The 18,754-nt window shown below is 36.7% G+C and overlaps 1 pseudogene; it reads right to left on the bottom strand.

Annotated features, from left to right (window-relative positions):
* Positions 1–14,834: 14,834 nt before the first annotated feature.
* On the bottom strand, positions 14,835–17,315 carry Gm15030 (annotated as a pseudogene).
* Positions 17,316–18,754: the final 1,439 nt, after the last annotated feature.

Here is an 18,754-nt window from a genome sequence, read left to right as displayed (position 1 = left end):
TGTGTAACAATGACTACCTGTCACATCACCTCAGGGGGAGGGAGGAGGGGATAGGGGGTTTGAAGAGGGGAAACCGGGAAAGAGGATAACATTTGAAATATAAATAAAGAAAATATCCAATTTAAAAAAACCTTACATTTCAACACACACACACACACACACATTCTTAGAGAGTTTAAAAAAAATCTTTTCATTGGTTGGTGGTTCAGTCTTCCCAAGGAAGGCGGGGCAGGCAGAGAGCAGAATGTAAAGTGAATAAGACTGAACCTATGGAACGGTCAGGCAGCCCCAATTAAATGTTTCCCTTTATATAAAAAAATAAATGTAAATAAAAAATTCTTTTCAATTAGTAAAATACCATTTTAATCACTGGTCTCTCCTAAAGCTGAGTACAGGAAGATTTAGAGAAAGCTCAGTGAGACATATCTTTCACCTCAGAGAAAAAAGAAGTATCATGTGGACTTAGTTTCCTGTAAACTCTTTAACTAGCTATTAGCTTTAGTCGCTATGATAGGCCCCTTTCTAACCATTGTCACTAGTCTTGAAACTACCTTGGCATTCATGCTGTCTATACTTTGTAGGAGAGAAATTTTTACAAGTTCTTTTGATCTTTCTGATTTTATTTTTAGTTATTTCCTTCTCTGCATTACAACTAAATTAAAATGCCATATGCTTTAAAAGTTTTGTCATGTCAATGTATAGTTCCTGATGCACATGAAGATAATGATCTTAAATCCATTATGATCTTAAAGCTTTACAATAGTTCCTACTTCTGGCCATTCTTGCTTTGGGTTTTAAAGTTCTAAGTTGGGGACTTTTGGGATAGCACTTGAAATGTAAATGAAGAAAATACCTAATTAAAAATAAATAAATAAATAAATAAATAAATCTTAAAAAAAAAAGTCCTAAGTTGCTCATTGCTTACAGAGGAGGCCAGGGTTCACATAAATGCATTGAATATTTCTCTAATCCTTGCTTCTTGATTTTTATAAATAAAGCTGTCATCAACGGGAACAGCCTTCTTGATAATTCTGATAGCCTTTCTTTGGAAATTATAGATTGTCTATTTGTTTCCAAAGAGAAAATGATCTTGCTTCTACCTGCTTTAGGGACTTTGAGTTCATGAATGACTGATCTGGACTTATTCTTTAGAAGGAAACATACAGATTTCCTGAGAAATAATTACATTAGTCTGGTAACAGAACAGGCTGTCATTATTCACTATGCTGACAAAATTATGGTGACACCCAGATAGACTTCACGGAAAACCTAATTATGTCACAGCACTACAGTAGCAAGCAATTTGATGGATAATATTAATTGTCAAGCAATAGATGACATTAGCAGGTGAGCAAATGCCCCCAAAGAACTTTAAATATTTCATTGCCATAGAGACATGTGGTTGCAACTATTCTTCATCTTAAACAGCATTAATATCGAGTGACATAAAACAGAGCCTAATGAAAGATGCTACATTATTCCCTCACCTTCCTCCTGGTCCAAGGCTGAGCTCTATCTCTTCATTCTTCCTTAGTTGTCATTTTGTTGCTTTCACATGTTTGCGAACTTGTTCCATGTCAGTTTTTTATTCTTCTAAGGTGGAGGTGGGAACAATAATTGGTCTTTGGAGCTTATAGGAGTTATTTTTGTATCTAGTAGAACAATTGTTGTAAAGCCACTTTGGGATTCACTCTCATAAGTATTTTCTTTTTAGCTCTTTATACATCTTCCCTTTTAGAGTAGGGGATTGAAAAGAGGCTCATTTCCTCTTCACTGATGTCTACATGTTCCAGTTCAATACCTCCCACACAGAGCAAACAGGATGAGAATTTACTGACAAATCCAATTCTCCCAGGAAACCAATAACCTTTGATTTAGGAGTAATTCAAGTTAGCTTTGTGGAAATAAAGAATAAGATGGACTTAACTTCTAATGTGAGTCCCTAAAGCATAATTTGGATACCCATAGGTATCTAGAATGTTAAGACTATCTTTAGATGGCTCCATTGGCCACATGAGCTACATGATGAATTGAGTCAGCACACCCCATATAAATATAATATAAATATGGGGTGTTTGTTATGGCCTAGTTGCAATATCAGTACTAGAGACAATGGATCCCAGGAGCGAGCTTATTAGCTAAGGTAGCTATATCAGTATTGGGGTTCAGTTGATAAACCCTATATCAATAAATTAGGTGAGAGAAAGAACACTGAAATCAAACTAAATCCTCAATATGTATATGAGCTCACATATGTGAACATGTGTATTCATATACAATATAATATTGTGACATCATTTGCTATCTCCTCCTCTAAGGAATGTAAAGTAGAGTTCTGCAGTGGCTAGGTGGTATTCAGGACACCGCAGTACAATATCTGTGTACAGAAACATATACAAGAATCCTATAATACTCTAGTAAACAAGGTATTAAATATCCTTCCTTTCCTCCTTCCCTCTCCTCCTCTGTCCCTTCCTTCCTCTGTTTGTGTGTGTGTGTGTATGTGTGTGTGTGTAGGAACAGGACTTTGCATGTACAACTCTACCACACATTCTTAATCATTTTATACATAATCTGTTACTGATCTTAGAACTACCTTGTTGGCCAGCAAGCTCTAGGCATGCTCCTGTCTTCACTCCTCATAGCATACATCTCACATGTATGGCAAACTACTCTGAAAGTTTGATGTGAGGTCCTAGATCTGAACTCAGGTTCTAATTCTTGTATACCAGACTGTCTCACCTACTGAGTCGTATTTTCAGTCCCTTTATGAGACCTTTTACAGTGTAAAACCATCACCCTTTTCCATTAATATTGTTTTGGAACTGAATAAAAACATTATTTCTGTTAGTATGCATTATGACCATTGTTATTTGAAATAAGATAGAGAAGTTGAAAATGTTTTCTTTTAATAATTCAATTTCTGGAAAATATGAACATATATAACCTGCATTAATAAACCTCCTGGAGAGATTGACTGTATTTGTTCAACCTAAAAAAAGTCATCTATCCTTAGAAGATATTGACACAATGGTCAAAGAAAATACAAAACAAAACAAAAAACCCTCCTAAACCAAAATATCCAGGAAATTCAGGACAGAATGAAAAGACCAAACCTAAGATTAATAGGAATAGAAGAGAGCAAAGATTCCAGCTCAAAGAACCCAAAATATCTTCAATAAAATCTTGGAAGAAAACTTCCCTAACCTAAAGAAAGAGATGGCTATAGACATATAAAAAGCCTATGGAACACCAAATAGATTCAATCAGAAAAGAAAAATCCTCCTGTCACACAGTAATGAAAGTACTAGATGCACATAACAAAGAAAGAATACTAAAATCTATAAGGGAAAAGGCCAAGTAATATATAAAAGCAGGCCTATCACAATTACAACAGACTTCTCAAGAGAGACCCTAAAAGCCAGAAGAGTCTGGACAGAGGTCATGCAGGCCCTAAAAGAAAAAAAAATGCTAGCCTAGTCTACTATATCTTGCAAAACTCTCAATAATATTAGATAGAGAAACTAAAATATTCCAGGACAAATCCAAATTTAAACCCTATCTATCGACCAATTCAGCCTTATAGAAGATTCTAGAAGAAAAACTCCAAAACAAGGAGGGTACCTACACCTAAGGGGGGGGAGAAATTAATCGTCTCACAACAAAACTTAAGGAGAGAATCACATACATACACTGCCACATACAACAGCAAACATAACAGGAACTAACAATTATCTGTTTTTAATATATCTCAATATCATTGGATTCAATTCCCCAATAAAAAGGCATAAGGTAATAAACTGGTTGCATGAGCAGTATCCAGCATTTTGCTGCATACAAGAAACACACATTAGTGACAAAACCAGATACTACCTCACAGTAAAGGGCAGAAAAAAATGTCTTCCAAGCAAATTGTCCCAAGAAACAAGCAGGAGTTACTATTCTAATATCCAATAAAACAGACGTTCAACCAAAAGTTATCAAGCAAGATCAGGAAGGATATTTGATACTCATCAAAGGGAAAATATACCAAGAGAAAGTCTCAATTCTGAACATCTATTCCCCAAATGCAAGTGCATCCACATTCATAAAAGAAACTTTACTAAATCTCAAAACACACATTGAAACCCACACAATAATAGCGGGAGACTTCAATACCTCACTCTCACCAAGGACGGGTCATAGAAACAGAAACTTAAATAGAACAGTGAAATTAATAGAGGGTATGAACAATTGGCAGCCCAATTCCCAACAATTTTTCAGTCGCAGCTGTGAATGGAAGTCCAAGGATCTAGCAGTTACTCAGTCTCACACAGCAAGCAGGTATGAACAGCACATCTGAGAATCCTAGAACAAAAAGAAGCAAAGACACCCAAGAGGAGTAGACAGCAGGAAATAATCAAATTCAGGGCCAAAGTCAACCAAATAGAAACAAAGATATAAGGAATCAACAAAACAAACTGCTGGCTCTTTGAGAAAATAAATCAGATAGATAAACCCCTAGCCAAACTAACTAAAGGACACAGAGACAGTATCCAAATTAACAAAAATCAGGAATGAAAAGGGATATATAACAACAGAAATGGAGGAAATTAAAAATAAAAGCATCAAATCCTACTGCAAAAGCCTATACTTAACAAAACTGGAAAATCTAGATGAAATTGACCTCAGAAAATGAAGAGATCTCCCATGCTCATGATTTGGTAGAATTAACATAGTAAAAATGGCCATCCTACCAAAAGCAATCTACAGATTCAACACCATCCCCATCAAAAGTCCAACATAATTCTTCAAAGACATGAAAAGAACAATTCTCAATTTCATATCGAAAAACATTAAAAAAAATCAGGATATCAAAAACAATTTTTAACAATTAACAGACCTTGTGAGGGAATCACCATCCCTGACCTCAATCTGTACTACAGAGCAATACTGATAAAAACGGCATGGTATTGGTAAATAAACAGGTTGATCAATGGGATAGAATTAAAAGCCCAGATATAAAACTACACATTTATGAGCACTTGATCTTTGACAAATAAGCCAAAAATATACAATAAAAAAGAAAGCATCTTCAATAAATGGTGCTGGTCTAACGGGGAATTGGTATGTATAAAAGTGAAAATAGATCCTTAGTTGTCACCTTGCATAAAGCTCAAGTCCAAGTGGACCAAGGACCTCAAAATAAAACTAGATACAGTGGATCTAATAGAAAATAATTTTAGAAAGAGTCTCGAACTCATTAGCACAGGGGCAGGTGTGTGTGTGTGTGTGTGTGTGTGTGTGTGTGTGTGTGTATTTCCTAAACAGAACTCTAATGGCTCAGTCTCTACAATCAAGAATCAGTAAATAGAACCTCATGAAAAAGCAAAGGACATAGTCCATAGGACAAATTGGCAACCTCCAGATGGGGAACAAAAATGCACCATTAACTTCACATATGATAGAGGGCTAATATTAAAAATATATAAAGAACTCAAGAAGCTAACCTCCAAAAAAACCAAACAACCCAATCAAAAAAAGCAGGGGAGGGGTAATAGAGCTTATCAGAGAATTTACAACAGAGGAATCTAGGAATCTAGCCTAGGACTTAAAGAATTGTTCAAAGTCCATAGTGGTCAGGAAAATGCGAAGCAAAATGACCCTGATACTACACCTTATAACAATCAGAATGACTAAGAAAAAAAAAAAAAAAAAAAAACAAAACAAAAAAAAAAAAACAAAACTCGTTTGACACCCTTCCAGTTAGCTCCAGCTCCGGGTCACCTTTGGGGCTTAGTCAGCGGACACCTCCAAGTTCCCAAGAGGACTTTCCATACGATCTTAGAACCACTGGTGAGAGGAACACAACTTCTGTTCCAATCCAATCGTGTGGGACATGAGACAGCATTAGGGAAGCAGAAAACCTGCCTGACCTGGGGCACAAGATCCTTCTGGTTGGGGCCAGCACTTGTTCACCTTGGGCACTGAGTCAGCAGAAACCCCCAATGGTCCTTGGAGGACTCTCCACACGATCTTAGGACCACTGACCAGACATCTCCAAGCTCCTCAAAGGAGACACCACCTCCGGGCACTGTAACATGCCCAGGATCTTGACAACATGATCCTAGGATAAAAAGAGCTTGGTCACACCAGTATTTCAGGGTTGCAGAGGAACTTGACTGCCAAGAACTCTCACAGATCCAGAATCTCAGGTTCACAGGAGCCCACAAACAAAGGATCACAGAGAAAGCTGGACTCTGAGGAGTCCTGAATAAACTGGGATTATAGAAAGGACAGGCTCCAATCAGATATATTGAGGGCAGCAAGCACTTGACATAATCAGATGGCAGGAGGCAAGCATAAGAACAAACGCAACAGAAACCAAGGTTACATGGCATTATCAGAACCAAACCCTCCCACCATAGCAAGCCCTGGATACACCATCACACCAGAAAAGGAAGACATGGATCTAAAGTCACTTCTAATGATGATGATGGAGGACTTTAAGAAGGAAATACAGGAAAACACAGGTAAACAGCTAGAAGCCTTTAAAGAGGAAACACAAAAATGCCTTAGAGAGTTACAGGAAAACACTACCAAACAGGTGATGAAATTGAGCAAAACCATCTAGGATCTAAAAATGGAAGTAGAAACAGTAAAGAAAACCCAAAGGGAGACAACTCTGGAGATAGAAACCCTAGGAAAGAAATCAGGGACCATAGATACGAGCATCAGCAACAGAATACAAGAGATAGAAGACAGAATCTCAGGTGCAAAAGATTCCATAGGGACCATGGACACAACAATCAAAGAAAGACCAAAATGCAAAAAGATTCTAACTGAAAACATCCAGGAAATTCAGGACACATTGAGAAGACCAAATCTATGGATACTAGGAGCAGATGAGAATGAAGATTTTTCAACTCAAAGGGCCAGCAAATATCTTCAACAAAATTATAGAAGAAAACTTTCCATACCTAAAGAAAGAGATGCCCATGAACATACAAGAAGCCTACAGAACTCCAAATAGACTGGACCAGAAAAGAAATTTCTCCTGACACATAATAATCAGAACAACAAATGCATTAAATAAAGACAAAATAGTAAAAGCAGCAAGGGAAAAAGGTTAAGTAATATATAAAGGCAGGCCTATTAGTATTACACCAGACTTCTCACCAGAGACTATGAAAGCCAGAATATCCTGGACAGATGTTATACAGACACTAAGAGAACACAAATGCCAGCCCAGGCTACTATACCCAGCCAAACTCTCAATTACCATAAATGGAGAAACCAAGGTATTCCAAAACAAAACCAAATTCACACAATATCTTTCCATGAATCCAGCCCTTCAAAGGATAATAACAGAAAAAACAACAACAACAACAACAAAAAAAAAACAATACAAGGAGGGAAACTACACCCTAGAAAAAGCAAGAAAGACTAGACTGTAAAAAAAAGTAATTAAAGTCATCCCTCATAGATTTCAATCTGACTATCTTTGTACTGAAGACTGACAAATGTTCATAGAAAATTTGCTCTATGTACTTCATAGAGCCACAACATTTGCTTTACCTTGAAGATTGTTAGAAGTAGAGAATTCCAGCTCGTCTACTTTTGGGCAAGAGCAAAAAGATTAACATGTACACTAAAATTGAATAGTATTAAGGTAACTGATACAAGTATGCTTTCCGGGAGGATGTGGCATTGAAAGAAAATTAAATGGTTTGGTTTATAATCCCAGGATATGACCACCACATCCTCTAATTGCTTCTGGTTACTAGATTCATGAATTTATAAGATGTACAAATTCCTAATGAAAATTGGAACATTTTCTAGAAAAGAATACAGAACAATATCTAATGAAGGTAAACCACATGCATATTTTGTTGGTTGTTGTTAGGAATGTATATAATGCAGACATTTAAATATGTCCAAACACTCCACATTTGAGAATACTTACTTATAGCCTCCCTCAGCCCTGAAGCAGGCTGATCCAGACTTTGACCTTGCTGCCACTGAGAAGGAGATTACCTATGGTTGGAACCTTCCTACCTAGATGGCTCTTTTGTTCTATCACCTGCCACTGCTCTCTCCAAGACACTGCTACCTGCTGAGAAGCCTTTGAGACATTCCAGAGGAACATCCTATTCTGCAGGTAGCCTACAGGCTGGCTCCAGACACCAAGAATGGACTGGTGGGGGGATGGGCCTTCCCCTTTTATAAGTAGTTTCTCTTAGTAAACTGATGGGCCTTGAACAGAATCATGTCTTGGTCTCCATTAATCTCTTGCCATCTAAGTTTCTTTCGGCCCCAGCCTGCCTCCCTGGTGTACCCGGTTCAAGTAGGCCGCAGGCCAGCATACAACACTTACTGGTCCATTGGTTGCACAATCAAAGCATTCAGAAAAATACATCTGGTAAGTTGTTTAAATATGTAGCTGCTTTTCATAACAACACTATAAAAGAAGAATGTTGTTCTCAGCTCTGTACGAATAATGACATTTTCAAAGGAATATTAGAAAATTAATATAGCATGGGGCAATACAGGGTCAGATTTATCCTTCAAAGGCATATGTTCCATGAATGATATAGTTCCTTTAACTGGACCTCACCAATTTATAGTCCATTTTGTTATGCATTTCTCAATGGGTAAATTTGTTGACGATGATGCCCTCATTATCTAATAACTTCTCAAGTCTCCAACTCTTAAAACTTTGGGCATCCGACTGTGAGAATATCAGTGCAATTTAAATTATAATACAGAACTTACCTGTATAGAATAGAGATGGTTGAACAAAATAACTTATGATGTGCTGTTGTTCTTCCTGAACTTAGGACTTTGTTTACATGTTTTTTATGAATCTCCAGACAGTTGACTATTCTGACTCAACAGATATAAAGCATAAATTGTATATTTTGAAGGAAAGTTTAGCATTGTAAACAATTCAAGGACATATGTAGATGTGTTTTTCCTCTAGGATTTCCAGTATCCTGTTAGATGACATGAAGAAATGACTCTTAAGAAAATATGATGGTGGACTCAAAGGTTAAGAGCACTAACTGCTCTTCCAGAACTCCTGAGTTCAATTCCCAACAACCATATGGCTGCTCACAAACATCTGTAATGGGATCTAATACCCTCTTCTGGTGTATCTGAAGACAGCTACAGTGTACTCATATACATAAAATAAATCTTTAAAAAGTATATATAATGACTTATCATTGATCTTAGAGGATATGTTTTCAAGTTTTACTATGTTTATATCCCATTGTCTATATGTTATGTCTTGTAATGAAGTATTTCTATTTTTAAAGATTTATCAGGAAAGGACATTAAATTTTGTCAGGTAAATTTTCAACATCTATCAGATGTATTAATCATTATTTTTGCCCTATATTTTTTGTTGTATGTCACCTTTATAGATTTTCATGTTCCAAACCATCTTAGGATAAATATCAATTGACCATTTTGTTCATTGTAGGTCCTTTTTATCTTACTCTCTCTCTCTCTCTCTCTCTCTCTCTCTCTCTCTCTCTCTCTCTCTCTTTCTCTCTTTCTCTTTCTATTCTTTCTTTCTTTCTTTCTTCCTTCCTTCCTTCCTCTCTTTCTTTCTTTCTTTCTTTCTTTCTTTCTTTCTTTCTTTCTTTCTTTCTTTCTTTCTTTCTTTTTGACACAGGGTCTCTATGTAACCTTGGCTGTCTTAAAACTCACTGTGTAAAATGGACTTGCTTCTGAGTGCTGGGATTAAAATCATGTACAACTACATACAGCTCCACTGTTGTTGTTTTTTTTAATGCTTTTAGTTTACTAATTATTCCTAATACATATAGGTATAATTTTTATACCTATATGTATTAGAAATATTACACTGTAAGTTTCCATTACATCACTTTTATGGTCTTGATGTTGGGTAATTTTAGACCCTCAAAATACACATGGGAGTATTCCTAAAATAGAGTTTTAGAAATATTTGAAAAGGAATTGCTATTATTTCTTCTTTCCACATTTTATAGACTTCAACAAAAAAGTATCACTCCTGGTATTTTATTTGAGAGCAAATTGTGCATTATGGCTTCAATTTCCATGTTATTATTGATTTGTTCAGATTTTCTATTTCTATGTATTTTGTTTTTAACAAATTTTATGGTTCAAAATTTTATCCACTTTTCTGATAGTATGAAAATGTTCCCAACTGCCTTTTAGAATCCTTTGTAGATTTGTGACATCCATTACAATATTGCCTGTTCCTTTCCTGGTTTAAGTGATTTCAGCTAACACTTTTCTCTAAGCCTTCCTTAATGTTTTGTAGATTTTATGATGTTTGTTATATTTATACTTATATTTATATAAGTGTAGATATACATTTCATTTACTTGCATACATCTTTTATTCTTATTATTAATTTTAGTGCTTTAGTTTTTACAGTTCTTTTGAAGTATATATGTTTGGTTATTTCCTCTGATTTATTTTTTTTTCAATTCTTAAATTACATTTTATTTTTTGTGTGTTGGGGGTTGCATTTAATCATGGATTGGTGTAGATCAGAGAACAATTTGTGATTTTCCTGCTTTCCCTACACTCTATGTGTCTCTGGTCTTAAATGCAGGTCCCCAGGCTTAGAAGCAATTGTCTTTATCATCTAGCTATCTCACTACGCCATACATGTTTTCTTTTTTGAAAGAAAAATGTCATAATTTTTATGTATGTGTGTTACGTTTTTCTTTTATGTATATGTTACAAATGCATTTGTGTATCAACAGGGGCCCTGAGTAGGACATCAGATCCAGTATACTTGGAGTTAGAGGCAGTTGTGAACCTCCATGAGAGTGCTGGGAACCAACCAGAGGCCTTCTGCTCGAACAGTAAGTCCTTTTAACTGCCTTTGTATACTTGATATTATAAATTCAGAAAGGGTACTGGAGAGATGACTTAGTAGTTTGGATTACTGCTCTAGCAGAGAATCTGGGTTTGGTTACCATCAGCCATATGGTTTCTCACAATAGACTAACCCTTTCTTCTTGCCTCCAAGGTTAACAGGTAAATGCATGCCGAACAACATACATAGAAACAAAACACCCATAAACATAAAATATTGTATTTAAAAATATTTTAAAGATATTATAAGGGATATCAATTCAAGTAATGGAATGCTAAAAAATACCAAGCAATCTTGACACTTGAAAAGCTGAGGTAAAATATTGTGATTTCAATTCAGGTTGTATATATGTCACAAATTTGAGATGAAGACCCTCAGAATGTTCATAGTGATCCTCTTTAGAGTTTGGATAAATGTCTTTAAGATGGTATCCTTTAAAAAGTCTATTATTTCATTGCCAATGATTTATAAGAAGAAAACCTAGTAAAGTTGTTTTCCTATTACATTATTCACACTCCAGCAGAATCCTAATCTAGTCTTCAGTACTTTAGGATAGCTTTTAATTGCAGGTACACATATACCCATTTGTATATAAAGAGAGTTGTGACATATTGTTATATGCCTCCCTACAGAGCCATTTTGCATTATATCTGACTATACCCATGGCTTCAAACATTGTGAAATACTTATTGTGAATCAAATAAGTAACGCCTTTAGAGGGCAATCTGATTTCACCATGTGATTTAGAAGACAAGGAACTGAATGTATATGCATTTTCTTACAATGTCAACTGGAAGGCTAGCTCCTGAATATGGTAACTACTGATGAAAACAAAATCCCATTATAACTAGTCCAAATAAAAATAGTATTTATCTTTTACAGTTATATGAAGCATATATTTAGATTCACAAGGACTTGTTTTATGATGACTCCATTATGTGATTATATATTAGAGCTGATTACATGTACTTACACTAATTATGCAATAATGCATGATTACAATGATTATATAAACAGACTTACTGAACATAAGAGTATTTTCAGATAACAAAGGTAAGAATCTACTGTTATAAGACAGCCAAATCAAAATAATTTCAAATGTCTTCTCATTGATAATATTTCTGGAATCTAATTTGTTCATTATTCTAGACTTTACAAATTTCCTAATTCTATTCTATGATCTACAAATTCAAGCCTTTTGGTAACAGCCAAGAAGGTGTTCTATATTTAGATATGTGTTCTAAATATAACTTGATATATATACATTGAAGAATGTGTACAAGTAAGTTAAAAAAAATGCCAGATTTCTTTTTTAGGTTTATGAGGTAGATACATTTCTGATAAGTAATGGAGAAATAGGTTTTTTCTCATGGGAAAATTTATTTGAAATAATATTACTTAGTTGATGTTCAAGTAACAGTAAATCCCCTTCTCTAACTATTTCATGGGAAGAAAATAAAGAGCATATAAGAAAGTGTGCTGGCTAGTTATGCCAACTTGAGAAAGTCATCGGAAAGGAGAGTATTGCAATCAAGAAAATGACTCCTAAGATCTGGCTGTAGGGATTATTCTTAATAATGATTGATGGAAAGCACCAGGCCATTCTGAGTGGTGCTATTCTTGGATTGGTGGTCTTAAGCTCAATAAAAGAGCGGGTTGACTAAGCCATGATGACCAAGCCATTTCGCAGTACTCCTTCATGGCCTCTGCATAAGCTCCTGCTTCCAGGTTCCAGTCCTGCCTGAGTCTCTCCTGACTTCTTTCAATACTCAGCTATAATATGGAAGTGTATGCCAGATAAATCGTCTCCTCCCCAGATTGCTTTTGATCATATGTTTCATCACAGCAATAAAACCCCAAACTCATCCTAGTTACTAATCAGTCATGTAGTTTTCATTTTAGTATTTCTCTGTAAGGAAGTAAAGAGCCTTTGGTGTTTAAGAAAGTATGTAGCTCTCTCTCTCTCTCTCTCTCTCTCTCTCTCTCTCTCTCTCTCTGTGTGTGTGTGTGTGTGTGTGTGTGTGTGTGTGTGTTTCAGAAAGGATTTATTTATCATGTATACAGCATTTTGCTTGCATGTTTGCCTGCAGGCCAGAAGAGAGCACTAGATCTCATTATAGATGGTTATAAGTCACCATGTGGTTGCTGGGTATTGAACTCAAGACCTCTGGCTGAAGAGCAGCCAGTGCTCTTAACCTCAGAACAATTTCTCCAGTCCCCCAAATGATTCTTGAGTTTCTCCTCCTCATCTTCTCTTTCTTTGGTTACTCTATTCCATTCATTTCTTTTTTTTTCTTTTTTGTTATTGTTTTTTCTCATGTGGCACAGTGTAGTCACAAAATCCTAAAATTACTATGTAGTCCAATCTGGCCTCAACTTATCATTTGCCATATATAAGGCTGGCCTTGTGCTCCTCCTTACCCTCTGGCTTCCACATCCTAGGTTGATTACACTCTTGCCGAATTTGTTCACACCTGTGCTCTCTATGCATTTTACTCTGTATGAGAGCACTGAAGTAGAATTAGTTCCAAGGCCAGTCTGGGCTAAAACATAAATCTGAGCTCAACCTGGGTCAGCTCAAAAAACATAAAGGATGATGCCAGGCTGGGGATATACCCCAATATATCAAATGTTTAAGTTGCCTACAGAAAACCTTAGGATGATTCCATAAAAATGGAAATAGTGGTACATGCCCATGCCAGTACTAGGTAGGTGGAAAAGGGGTTCAGAAGTTCCAAGTTATCCTCAGCTTCAAGGAAAGTTTGAAGCTATCCAGACCTATGGAAGACTCGGTTTAATATTAGCAATACATCATTGCCACATGCCTACAATGATGTATGGCACACCTTTAAATCTGAGGATATGAGAAGCAGAGGCAAGATCAAGAGCTTGGCATCAAACTAGGTTATAAAATGAGTTCCTAAAGACAAGCACAAGATGCAACTGTCTCAAACCTGTGTGTAACACTGAACAGACACTGAGGCATGTTTGTGAATTTGGGGGACCAAACTGCGCTCTGCAGAGAGTCTCTATTCTTACCATCAATTTACAGCTGGAAATGTAGCTTTGTAAATTATGTGACATGCTAGTATACACACAATTCTATGTTGAAATACTTGCTAGTGTACATACAGCATTGTATGTGGTGGTACACTTTAGCACTTAGGATCAATCAAGCCCATTAACATTCAGCCAAGGAGAGATGAGGGGTTTGTGGGAGCCATGTTCTTCCTGAAGAGCTACTTGCAGTCAATGACTGCTGGAGCATGGGGAGCCATCAGCAGTTAGTTTAGTTGCGGGTGAGCTGCCTGTACACTGGGAAATACACTGTATTCATGTCTATGTGAGTGGCCCTGAAGGCAGAATTTGTGGAGCTACATGTGCAATAAGAGAAAACAGATGATGAGTGTGATCAGAGTGGGAAATGTCAAGTAATACATTTTAAAAGAAATTAAAATATTCAAGGCCAGCCTGTGCTGCAAGCCACCCTGCCTTGAATATATAAAACTAGCTAGCTCTCCACCAGTAATAGCATCAAGTCATAGGGCACATCTTGGACAATGGAATCTCAGCATTAAAAAGAAAAATCAATCGAGGACATGGAGATTTCTCACAAGCACATTGCTAGGTAAAAGCCAATCTAGAAGGTAGCATACTATATGATTACAAATGTACTTGGCAACACCCACAGATTGTTTAGCACAAGCGATGAACTCTATACTACAGTCAATAGGATATCAGTACTGGCTAGGCAGTGTGGTACAGGCATGTAAATCCCAACACTTAGGAAGACCACCACACGTTTCTGGTCTACCTAGAATTTCCAGGCCAACTAGAATTACTACATGATAAAGTCTTACTCAAAAATCTATAAAAAAAAAAGTACTTTCTGCTTTGCTAACTTGAAATTGCTCCCCGATTCACCCCCCCCAAAAAAAAATCTGTGAAAAAAAAGTACACCAAAACAAACCCTCTAAAACAAAATCATTTCCCAGATAGCTAAGCATTTAGCAAATTCATCATAAGACCATGAGGAGATGGCAAAGATGTTAGGATTTAGCAGGGTGGTATTAGATAGATGTATGCTGATTTGTCTGCAGAGTGTCCACTCTGCTGAAAGAGAAAGGAGGAAGGGCTTCTGAAGACTGATGTTTGTGGGAACTAAAAACGGGTCCCTTGAGGAAGAGGGGGGAGAAATTTCTAAAATACCATTCTCCTGCTTCCTACATTGACAGCTGCTTGGAGGTCCGATTCCTCTAAAGACTATGTTGTGTTTCTTGAGACCCAGCTTCATTCTGCCCTCATGAGTTATGTTGGAAATATAACATTCTTGTTTAGAATATGGATGTCTCTGAAGACTCAAATAAACCTCAACTTTCTTGCCATTTGTACTCAAGTTATGATAATGACACTACTCTCAAAGTACACATCATTAATAGGAGGCAAGGTGGCTGGAGGAGAGGTGCTTGCTATGGTTCTTGTTGGGTGTTTAATTCCCTCACACCTCACCAGAGAATAAACTGGTGCTTTGTGGTCTAAGGTTGAAGAAACGTTTGATTCCATAGGATGTTTTGTTTTTGGCTCTTCAGTAAATGGGAATGGCATTAAAACCACACTTTTTCATCCAATTCTTCCTCAGATTGGTTCTTGTTGTATGGCTCCTGGCCAAAGTATGATGTTTTCAGGCAGGCTTAGGAGAAGACAAAGGCCGTAGCCAAGTGTTTTATGAAGTAATTAATCCTTCAGAGTGAGGACATGTGGGAAAACTTGAAACAGAGGGTCATGTTCCTGTTACACAGAAAAGTTGTGAAATCCTTTCCAGACTAGATCTCTGTTTCAACATAACAACTAGAATCTTAACAAGAAAAATATTTTCAAGCCCTATAGCTATCAATCATACTATTATGGTTGCCAAATGTGTCATGTGTCTTTTGTAAAAAATAAAACTTTTAGCAAGACAAAATCCCAGCATGGAAGAACTAAGGTGGGCACGAAGTCCTACCTCTAGCTGAGGTATTTGTATTAGCATTTGATTGCTTCTGTGATCAGGAGAGTCAGTTTACTGCAATGGAGTGACACTGGGCACATTGACCACCCTGCAGAGCAGAAACCACACACAGGAATTGTTGGACAACTCAATTTAGTCTCCATGGGTTATTTTTGTTTGTTTGTTGTTTGTGAGTATGTATGGGGGTTGGTGAGCTTGCCTGTGGGCTTTTATATTTGAGTCTCTTAAGGAGAGAGAAATTACATGAAGTTGGGTGGGTAAGGAGGTTAGACAGGATGTGAAAGTGTTTGGGAGAGAAGAAAGAATATAAGCATGAAATTCTCAGAAAATAAGGAAAACATGTTTCAAGAGGATAAAACTTTTTGGTATTTAATATTATCTCCCTACAACAGATTTTATGGCATAATATTATAGGGTCACATAGTGTGACAATTTTAGGATTTGTATTTATATTGGAGAATTGTTCTCCATGGAGTTGTTTCAATTTTCACAGTTGCTACTAATGGTGAAGCTATCAGGGAAGCTGTTGTTCAATCATCAATATTTCCCCCCAACACATCTTTCTTTCTAGTCTCTCAAAAACAATGCATTTTCTTTTCTTTTCAGAATAATTGTGGCCCTGCTCCTATGTGTTCCTTCCTTTTAGTCTATGTTAAATTCTTTGTTTTTTGAGAATTTCATAATTTTTTTATCATATTTAATTCCCCCCCAAACTCTTTCCAGATCCACCTTCCCTTCCCATCCATTCAACTTTGTTTCTTTTTGTGTTGCTCAGATATTTAAGGATGTGTGACTTTCTACTAGAGTATGGTAAATGCACATATGGGTGACTAGTCTCTTAGAGAAAACTGACTATCCCTCTCTGTGAAGCTCGTACACTATTTCTGGTCTCTCTTTCAAAATGGTCCCTGAGCCTTAGGATGAATGGCTGGGATATGGATATTTCATGCATATTGACCAGGTGTGGTTCTCTGGTTAATCACTAGCTACTGCAAATTGATGCTTCTTTGATTAGCATTGAAAGATTCATTACTGTATGGGTATAAATAAGAAATCACTTGGAGTCAGTTTTAGGGAATATTATTCCCCTTTTATAAAAAGTAACAGCAAAAGCTTTTAAACAAGTACAGAGCTATTAATAGCAGAAGAATTGTTTGAACTTGTGAACAATTTGTTCTTCAATTTGATTTGACCAATAGACTACCCATATTTGAGATACCTGGTTATAGATTTGTTGTCTTCTGGGTTACTTAGTAGCCTCTGAATTTATGTACAAGCTAATCTTTAAAGATGACCATTTAGTTTGCCTTCCTGTCCTGCCATCTAATTTTGGACTTATAATTTTGACCTTGGCATGGTTAGTTTTATATGTCTGTATTTATCCAAGTGCATTCTTATAAAATTAATAGTGGGTATACTTCCATTCGCTACTCCCCTTCCTGTCATTATGCCCAGACCATAATTATTTCTAATGTTCTGCATTTTTAAATTCTGGATGAAGTGCTACCTACTTTGTTTTGTGTTTTGAATATTTATTTACTTTTCTGAAAGTAGATGCAATACTATATTCATGATGATTGGGTGATTGATAAATACAGTGTGGTCAAGAAAATAATATAATTATGATATATTGTAATTCTATATGGCATGCTTTCACTATATTACTACATGTAAATTATAATTCATATATGCTCAGAAGTTAGGTGACTCATTTAAGATTACAAAGACACAATTTTAACTTCAGAGTCCTTGCTATTATTAGTTGTTATGGTTCAAATGTATAATGTTCCCCAAAGGTAATTTGCTGGAATCTTAGTTCCCATCTAGTTATACTATTGATTTGATCACAAGAACATTAACTTCATTAGTGATAGGGAATTAATGCTCTGATTAAGTCATATTGAATGGTCTATCTGGAGGCGGTCTGACTGGAAGAACTCCTTGGAGGGCATTTTTTTTAATTTAAAACAATATGCCCCCATACAATACTTCCCTACCATGGTTTCCCCTCTCTTCACTGGTTCCAGCTTCCCCCATGTCCTCACTCACTCAAATTCACTCATCCTCTGTTTCCCTTCAGAAAGGAGCAGAACATCAAGAAAAAAAACAACCAAACATGCCAAAACAAGATACAATAAGCAAAAGACCTCATATTAAGGATGGATAAGGCAATCCAGTGAGAAAAGAGTCTCAAAAGCAGGCAAAAGAGCCAGAGACACCGCCTCTACAACTGTTAGGAGTACCACAAAAGCAGCAGGTTACCAGTTAGCCATAACATATACACAGAGGACCTGGTGCAGACCCAAGTGGGCCAGATGCTTGCTGCTTCAAACTCTGTGAGTCCATATAAGCCATGCTTAATTGATTCAGTAGACCATGTTCTCTGGTGTCCTCCATTCACTCTGACAATCTTTCCTCTCCCTTTTCTGTGGGGTTCCCCAATCTCCAATGGGAGAGCGCCAATGGGGACCTTCAATTTAGACTGTCTCTGCATAATATCTGAGTGTGGGTCTCTGTATCTTTTCCCAATTACTGTCTGCCAAAGGAAGCCTCTCTGGTGATGACTGGGCAAGGCACTGATCTATGAGTATAGCAGAATAGCATTAGGAATCATTTGACTGTTTTTTGGGGGTGGGTGAGTAGTTATGATTGTTTCTATTCTACATCACATGTCTATCCAGTTCTGGTTCCTAGCCATTCAAACAGTGTAGCCTCACTCTCATGTCATGGAACTCAAGTTAAATCAGACATTGGTTGGCTACTCCCACAGGTTCTGCACTATTTTGAAGGCAGAGAATGTTGTAGGTGAAGCGTTTTGTGGCTTGATTGGTGTCCAGGTTTCTGTTTCTGCATCCTGCAGAGTATATCCCCACATCAGAGAGACT

This window comes from Mus musculus, chromosome X, assembly GCF_000001635.26.
Source record: "Mus musculus strain C57BL/6J chromosome X, GRCm38.p6 C57BL/6J".
NCBI classification, from domain to species: Eukaryota; Metazoa; Chordata; class Mammalia; order Rodentia; family Muridae; genus Mus; species Mus musculus.
This window is presented reverse-complemented; position numbering and strand designations above follow the sequence as displayed.